Raw genomic sequence first — 8,290 nt, forward strand, 5'->3', positions numbered from 1 at the left:
GGGTTCGAGCCCTGCATCAGGCTCTGTGCTGACCGCTTGCTCAGAGCCTGGGGCCTGATTCAGATTCTGTGTCTCCTTCTCTCTCTGCCCCTCCCCCGCTCACGCTTTGTGTCACTCTGTTTCTCAAAAATAAATAAATGTAAAAAAAATTTTTTTAAAGATATTCTATTTACATTGGATCATGTTGATGGTTTCTTTCAAACCCATCCAAGATTTTTTCAAAAAAAAATAGCAATAAAGAACACACCATAAGGAATATGTATATAAGTTGTACTGTCATAGATGAGCAAGGTATTACACATGTCATCCTTTGGGTAATCATGAAACACACTTTCACATACAGTTTCTCTAAAGAAGAAAATTTAAAGTTAGAAAATATCACACGTATCACAGTCTGAATAATGTGTAACTGCTGGCCCCCTGGAAGTTCAACTCTTCATAGTGCAAAACTAGAACATGAAACATTGTATTCACTACGACATTCCCAAGATCTGAGAGATAAATTAATTCATGAGAACATATTTCCTCCTCATCACAGCCCTGGCTCTGTCACAGCAAGAAACTGGAGTCAAATAGTTCAAGGGAAAGTACTTAGCAGATAACTTTCAATGGTAAGGGGCTCTCGGAAAATGAAAAATGTGTATGTCATTGCTAGCTTTAAAAGCATATGTGACAAAGTTGGGACCAGCAAATTCTACTGATTTTGTGAATGCATTGCCAACGACCAGGTTTAGAGTAAATACATGACGCTGCTTTGTCCAATATGGTAGTCACTAGTCACATGCGGCTATTTAGATTTAAACTTAAATTTACACCAATTAAGATTCAATAAAATTTAAAATTCAGGTCCTCATAGTAGTGACATTTCGTGTGTTCAATGGCCACATTTGGCTGGTAGCTATGTTACTGGACAGTAACGTATAAAAAATATTTCAATCAATGCAGAAAGTTCTGTTGGAAAAAAATGGTATAGAGATGTCTTACTGTCTTGTTTTGTTACTAATATGCAGACTCCTTTTTGTGTAATCGATGAGTTTCTAAAAATATAAAAAGTTTGTGTAGTTACGTAATCAAACTCTAAATGCAAGAAGGAAATTGATTATGTAGAGAAAGTTTCCTCCTAGAGTCTAAGCTCCATGAAGTCAGGTAATGTCAACATATTAACTAATGCATCCCCAGCGCCTAGAAGAGTGTTTAGCACACAGTAGGTGCTCGTTATTTATTTGCTACATTACTTTGTGTTGTGAGCAATTTCTGTTCAAGTATACTAAATGTTCATGTCAGCATGTATCAACTAAAATTCGTGATAATTCAACTGACGTGGACTAAAATTTATGCATGAACTCTGAAGAAAGCATTTTAAAAGTAAATTAAGAGTAATATTATAAAGTATAAAAGAATAAACTGGCTAAATGGCTCCAGGGACTTTAACATCTCTATTTAGAATGTGTTAATTACAAAAGCATGTTCAATTAAAACTGACCTTAAAAGATTCTGTTTGGCAAGTTTCTTACCACGAGTCCTTCTAATTACAATAGATATTTAGAATGAAACTAGTCCATAAGATAGACATCTGTAATTTAGATTGACCTTTCCACAAATAGTCTTTAATTACTGAAATTATGCTTTATGAGATATTTTACTATATCATTTATTCTGTCACTGTGTTAAAGGCAAATGGGAAAACATAGTTAAAGTCTTAGTTGTATGTTGCTTAATAGTCCAAGAAAGCAATCTTTGATCTGCTACATAAAAGAGTGCAGTAGGAGCAGGAAATGGGAATAAGGCAGAGTGCGGTAATGACAGTGCATGGCTCTACAAATTAGGGCAGCTCACTCAGCGACTGTTGATTTGCACAGTGTATGTCAAGCACATTTCTAGTTCTGCGATTGCATGTGAGTTGATTAAGTAGGCTCGGAGCTCCAAGGGGTTTATGTGTATGGTGAGCATCTCCTTTTGCCTACTCAGCATGAGTCCCTCTCCTGCTGTAATAGCATTCTGTTTTTTTCCCATGATGCTGTGCTTTGCTCCCAGTTTGAAGCAATCTTGACAGACATGTCCAACCATCCCCTGCGAATCTGGAGATGGTACCCTGAACCAAATTAAGTCAATCAGAAACTGTCTCCCTGGAATTTTCATCTTCAGCACAATCATACAGAATCTGAGAAGCACAGATGTCTGTTCTTCCCAGTGAAAATGTCCTGCTAAGACTGCCAGCTTCTACATATAAATCCATGTGCTTTTCCTATCTTTCCTTTTTGAGACTGGGTCTTCGTTTTTTTTCCTCTGATTCTTTGAGCTACTGTATTCTTCCACCATCCCCCTTTTCATATAATTTTAGCTAGATTACTCAAGTGTGAGTAAGAAAAAACTCTCCTGGTATAATGTCTACCAAAAAGATTACTTAACTAACATACAATTATGATGCAATATATGAAAGTTCTAGGTCTGAACTTTGCCATTTGTTTTCTGTAGAATGGGGCTAATAACACATACTTTGTAGGGTGGTTTCTGATTAAATTGAGATTGGTGCAAAATAACAAATTGAGTACACACATTAGGGTCTCCTTTTACAAAGATTCAGCACAAATTATTCCCAAACACAGAAAAGATATTAACAATATTTTTGTAGGGGAGAACCACTATGGCTATTTTATGACCTAAGTTTCATTAGACCTTTACTACATACTCCAAAGTCCTGGTACTTGTGTTATTAATTACGTGCCATTTATTTTTGAGTAATGCAACCTTTCTTTGCCGTATTCTTTGATTAGATACTGAGACAGAACAACGATTTCCTTTAACTATACTTTTACAGCTGCCATCACTAATCCTGCATTGACACGGTAACCGTAAAACCAAGGTCAGCTCTTGAGAGTGTTACTGACTTAAACAAATATTTATTAGGACTCTGATATGTACCACGTTTCCAACAATGCAAGAGGTCAGAGTAGTGGTAGCTAGAGGTAAATAAAACAAAGTCACTTGAGAAGGTCTTCCTCAAGCAAGAATGAGAGATGAGATGTGAATCACATACGCTACCATAAATGCAACTAACAATAAGGCATTTATAAAATGTTAAATAAAGGACATAAAGGGCCATGACAGTGCATAGATGAGAATGCTGTATATTCATACTTACTCAACATCAAGTTATGTGGTATCTTCTTTTTAAAAAACGTTTTTTTTAAAGTTAGACCCAAAGAGGAAACCTCCAGAAGCTCTTGGGACCCCTCCTAAGGGGCTACTCATACTTGTCTCAGCTTCTTTATCCACCCCCACTGACACTCTTTCTTTTCGTGTGTGTTTGATAAGACTTGAGGACTGACCTCCACATGTAGGGAAAGACATGGTCATTCATGTAGCACTGGATACTCCAGGAGAACCCAGTCTGTCCTAGGGGCAGAAGTCCTGGGACTCTGAACTCTAGACTGTAGTTAAAAATAGACGGTGGAAACTATTAACACAGGGAGACAATTAAAAATTATTAGACAAGGCAAAACTAAATAAATCATGCTTGCCAACAAATGCCCTGCCCCCCTCCCCAAAATCAAAGTGAGTGCTATGGTCTCAGCTAAAATCACAGTGTGAATGGCAGTGGCAGCATCAGTGAATTGGCCAGTTTGTGGAAAGTACTACTGAGCAAATGCACTCTCATTGACCCAGGTATGGGCACCTTAAGAAGGGCTTGTTGAAATCCAGTTGCCTGAGATACACACAAAAACAACTAGTTATCCAAGTGGAAATATCCAGTAAATAGTTGGTTACCCAAATATAGATTTAGGGGCAAAGCTTTCAGCAGGAATATATATTTAGAATTGACCATTGTTTTAATAGTACTTAATTCATTTGATTGGATGAAATCACGGAGTCTGAGCTTCCCCTGAAAAAAGCCTGAAATCAGGACTTACAGGCAAGTAGTTTATTTAAGACGCAGTCAGTCCCAGGGAACAGGATGAAATACCATGGAGAAGAAAAGAGGGAAGGGAAAAAAAAAAGCCAATACAATAATACATTATCAAGTCAGTTACCAGCGTAGACAATCAGTTTCATTCCAGTAGTGCCTTCTGAAAATCATTTAAAATACTTCATAGTGGTGTCCCACCTGTGGACTAATGGGAGAGATATTTACCTATCAGCTTCTACACTCCAGTGGTTGAGGGTGTATCGAAAGGGTGGGGAGGTTAACTCACAGAAACTTCCAGGCTGAGCTAGAGTGATGGATAGGCAGGTCCCAAGGCTGATAATAGAAGCCCCAGGGTAGAAAGTAAAGATGAGTTAACTGCTGCAGCATGAAGTAGCAGACACCCACACGGGGAATACTGCCATGGTCATGGCTGGAATTAGAAGTGAGGCTGAAAGGAAGTGAGGAAGCCATAAGAGACCACTAAGAAGTAAGAGCCATGAGGCCTACTCGGGAGCACTCCAATGATTACACCTTGAGGAGATAAAGAACACATAGTAGACAAAGGAGCAGCCAGAGTTGGAGAAGAATTTCCTATTCAGTGTCAGGCCAGGGTAATGGTCCCAAGACCATCTCTTGGGAGATGGTCCAAAGAACTCATGTTTGAAAACAGAACTGTTGGGGTGCCTGGGTGGCTCAGTCAGGTAAGTGTTCAACTCTTGATTTCAGTTCAGGTCATGATCTCACATTTGGTGAGATAGAGCCCCATGTTGGCCTTGACACTGTGAGTATACAGCCTGCTTCGGATTCTCTCTCTTCCTCTCTCTCTCTGCCTCTTTCCTGCTCACATTCATGTATGCATGTGCCCATGTTCTCTCTCAAAATAAATACACCTAGAAAAAAAGGAAAAGAAAACAGAACTTTCTGTTTTTTAATGGAACCATTATATCTACTTGGCCAGTGCTTGATACGATGAATGTTGTGCCAAAAACAGTTTGTATCTAATTTGTAATGCTTTAACAAATGCCTTATAATTGAGTCAATTTTTACAGTGGTGAACATGGTCTATGTTTTGCTTTACTGATATTATGATATATGCTCATTTTTTAACTCAAAACTTTGGGCAGTTAATTATCACCATTCTAGCATTCAGAAAAAAAGACTGTTCAGTGTTCAGTTAGTCACTTTCTTAAATGAAGAACACAAAACATAATATATAAACTACATAGACAAAAATATTAGATTTTCCTTCATTCTGTTATTATTAGAATATCTATCTCATTATTTAACTATCATCTACTCTGTATGTATGGATGCTCCAGAGTGAATATACCTAAATATATAGCTGAATGTATTTCAAAATAGGAAGTAAAGTTGAAAGGGTCAAAGGAACATTTAAGGTCTAGCAGTGTTCATACAGAAGCTCCCATTTAAAAAATTAATCTGGAGGGAGACAAATGGCAGAACAGCATGGAAGTTTTTTGTGTGTCTCACGTCCATTAAATACAGCCAGACCAACACTAAACCATCCTACACACCTAGAAAACTGATTGGAAGATTAAATAACAACCTGCACAATCTGAACCACAGAATTCAGCAGGTACACAGCACAGAGAGGTGAACTTGGGGGGAGAGAAGCCACGGAGGGCAGAGAGCTGCTTTTGTGTGCGGAGGGAGGATGGAGACGGCAGGGGGGAGGGGGAGGAGAATACAGGAAAAGCACCCCTGTCCAAAAGCAACTGGAGGGAAAGTGGAAAATTGGAAACAGCCGCACAGACTGAAATAAAAAGGAAGAAAGGAGAAAGGAGAGAGAGAGTTTAAATTCCATTAAGACTGTAAACAAGGGGAGCGCAGTCTGCAACTCTGCAGCTCGATACCTGGTGGAGCTCTGGTGGGAATGGCAAATCCCCAGGAGCAAAGTGGAGTCCGGGAGGTCCTTGGGCCACTGGGGAGAAGCGGTTCCACAGCTGGAAGGACATTTGGTAGAGACTGTTGAGGCCACCTGGTCCCAGCAGTTCCCAGAAATGGCCACATTCACCGGTGTGGGAACAAGGTCATTAAGGGTGAAGCCTGGTGCCAGATGCGTGTTGTGATTTTCCATAATCCCTGAAATGCTGCTGCTACACTATCTCGTGAACTTTTTCTGGGGTGGGCTGGCACCTGGCCACAGTCTCTGGGTACTGGCAGCAGCACAGTCTCACGAACTTTCCTAGGTGCAGCCTGCATTCAGCCATTGCTCCATGAGACCCTCCCCAGAGGGGTGGAACAGGTCAAAGCTGCAGTCCCTCAGAAGTAAGGGGCCAGGGAAAACAGCCGCATTTGAGACAAAACTTGGGAGAGACGTATTAGCTGGGGCTTGGTCATGGACAGTGTAAAAGTGGGCAGTGGACGAAAGTTGAAGACAAAGGATGGTGTATGATTGCTGATTGGGAAGAAGAGTTCCGATACTAGAGACTGGGTAGCTGGGTGACACCATTTTTACCGCTCCCGCGCAGGGCATACACATCTACGAACACCACAACAATCCACCCCAGTAGGCTAGCAGCACCATCTAGTGGAGAATGGAGCCGTTACACTAAGCCCCGCCCAACTGGGCCACCTCGCTCTTCAAGGACACAAGTTTCACCGCCTGCTTAGTTTATGGACTATAAAGTGCTTCATAGGCTGACTTCTAGGGGAAAATGAAGTAATTTCAGTCGTAATTCAATCTGTTAGCAGATCCATCTATTCAATTTTCTTTTTTTTTCTCTTTTTCACTTCTTGAATACAGAAAGAGAAAAAACTCATTTTTATTTTCAGTTTTTATTAAAAATATTTTTCTTTCCTTTTTTTACTACATTTTGTACTTTGTGTAAATTTTTTCAAAGTCTATTTTACTTCCATCATTTTATTTTAGTCTACTACAGTGTATTCACTTTTTCAAATATTCAAACGATTTTCCTTTTTTGCTCTCTTTCGTTTCTTTTCTTTTTCTTGAACACAGAAAGATAAAAAAATCATTTTTATTTTAATTTTTATTAAAATATTTTTCTTTAATTTTTTTCTACATATTCTTTACTTTTGTGTAAATTTTTTTCAAATTTTATCTTACTTCCATCATTTCATTTTAGTCTATTTCAGTGTATTCATTTTTTCAAATTTTCAAATGATTTCCTTTTTTTTTCCCTTTCTTTTTTTTTCTTTCCCCCTTTTTCTCTAATCTATCAAGCCACTGTCAAAACCCAGGCCAACACACACCTAGGATCTAGCATCATTTATTCAACTTTGTGTGTTTTTAATTTTTTAATTTTAATTTTTTTTAATTTTAATTTTTTCTACCTCATTAATTCCTTTTCTACCTTCAAAATGATGAAACGAAGAAATTCACCCCAAAATAAAGAGCAGGAAGAAATGATAGCCAGGGATTTAACCAACACAGATACAAGCAAGATATCTGAACCAGAATTTAGAATCACAATCATAAGAATACTAGCTGGAGTCAAAAATAGATTAGAATCCCTTTCTGCAGAGATAAAAGAAGTAAAAACTAGTCAGGATGAAATAAAAAATGCTATAACTGAGCTGCAATCATGGATAGATGCTGTGGCAGCAAGGATGGATGAGGCAGGACAGAGAATCAGCGATAGAGGACAAACTTATGGAGAATACTGAAGCAGAAAAAAAGAGGGAGATTAAGGCAAAAGAGCATGATTTAAGGATTAGATAAATCAGTGATAAGGATAATCCACTAAAAAGGAACAATATCAGAATCATAGGGGTCCCAGAAGAGGAAGAGAGGGAAATAGGGGTAGAAGGCTTATGTGAGCAAATCATAGCAGAAAACTTTCCTAACCTGGGGAAAGACACAGACATCAAAATCCAGGAAGCACAGAAGACTCCCATTAGATTCAACAAAAACTGACCATCAACAAGGCATATCATAGTCAAATTCACAAAAAAGTCAGACAAGGAGAGAATCATGAAAGCAGCAAGGGGGAAAAAGTCCCTAACCTACAAGGGAAGACAGATCATGTTTGCAGCAGACCTATCTACAGAAACCTGGCAGGCCAGAAAGGAGTGGCAGAATATATTCAGAGTGCTGAATCAGAAAAATATGCAGCCAAGAATTCTTTATCCAGCAAGGCTGTCATTCAAAATAGAAGAGGAGATAAAAAGTTTCCCAGACAGACAAAAATTAAAGGAGTTTGTGACCACTAAACCAGCCCTACAAGAAATGTTAAGGGGGACTATCTAAGGGGAGAGAAGATGAAAATATAAATAAGTAAATAAATAAATAAATAAATACCAAAAGCAACAAAGATTAGAAAGGACCAGAGAACACCACCAGAAACCCCAACTCTGCAAGCAACATAATGTCAATAAATTCATATCTTTCAGTAATCACTC

This window comes from Prionailurus viverrinus, chromosome B2 (genome assembly GCF_022837055.1).
Source record: "Prionailurus viverrinus isolate Anna chromosome B2, UM_Priviv_1.0, whole genome shotgun sequence".
Taxonomy (NCBI): Eukaryota; Metazoa; Chordata; class Mammalia; order Carnivora; family Felidae; genus Prionailurus; species Prionailurus viverrinus.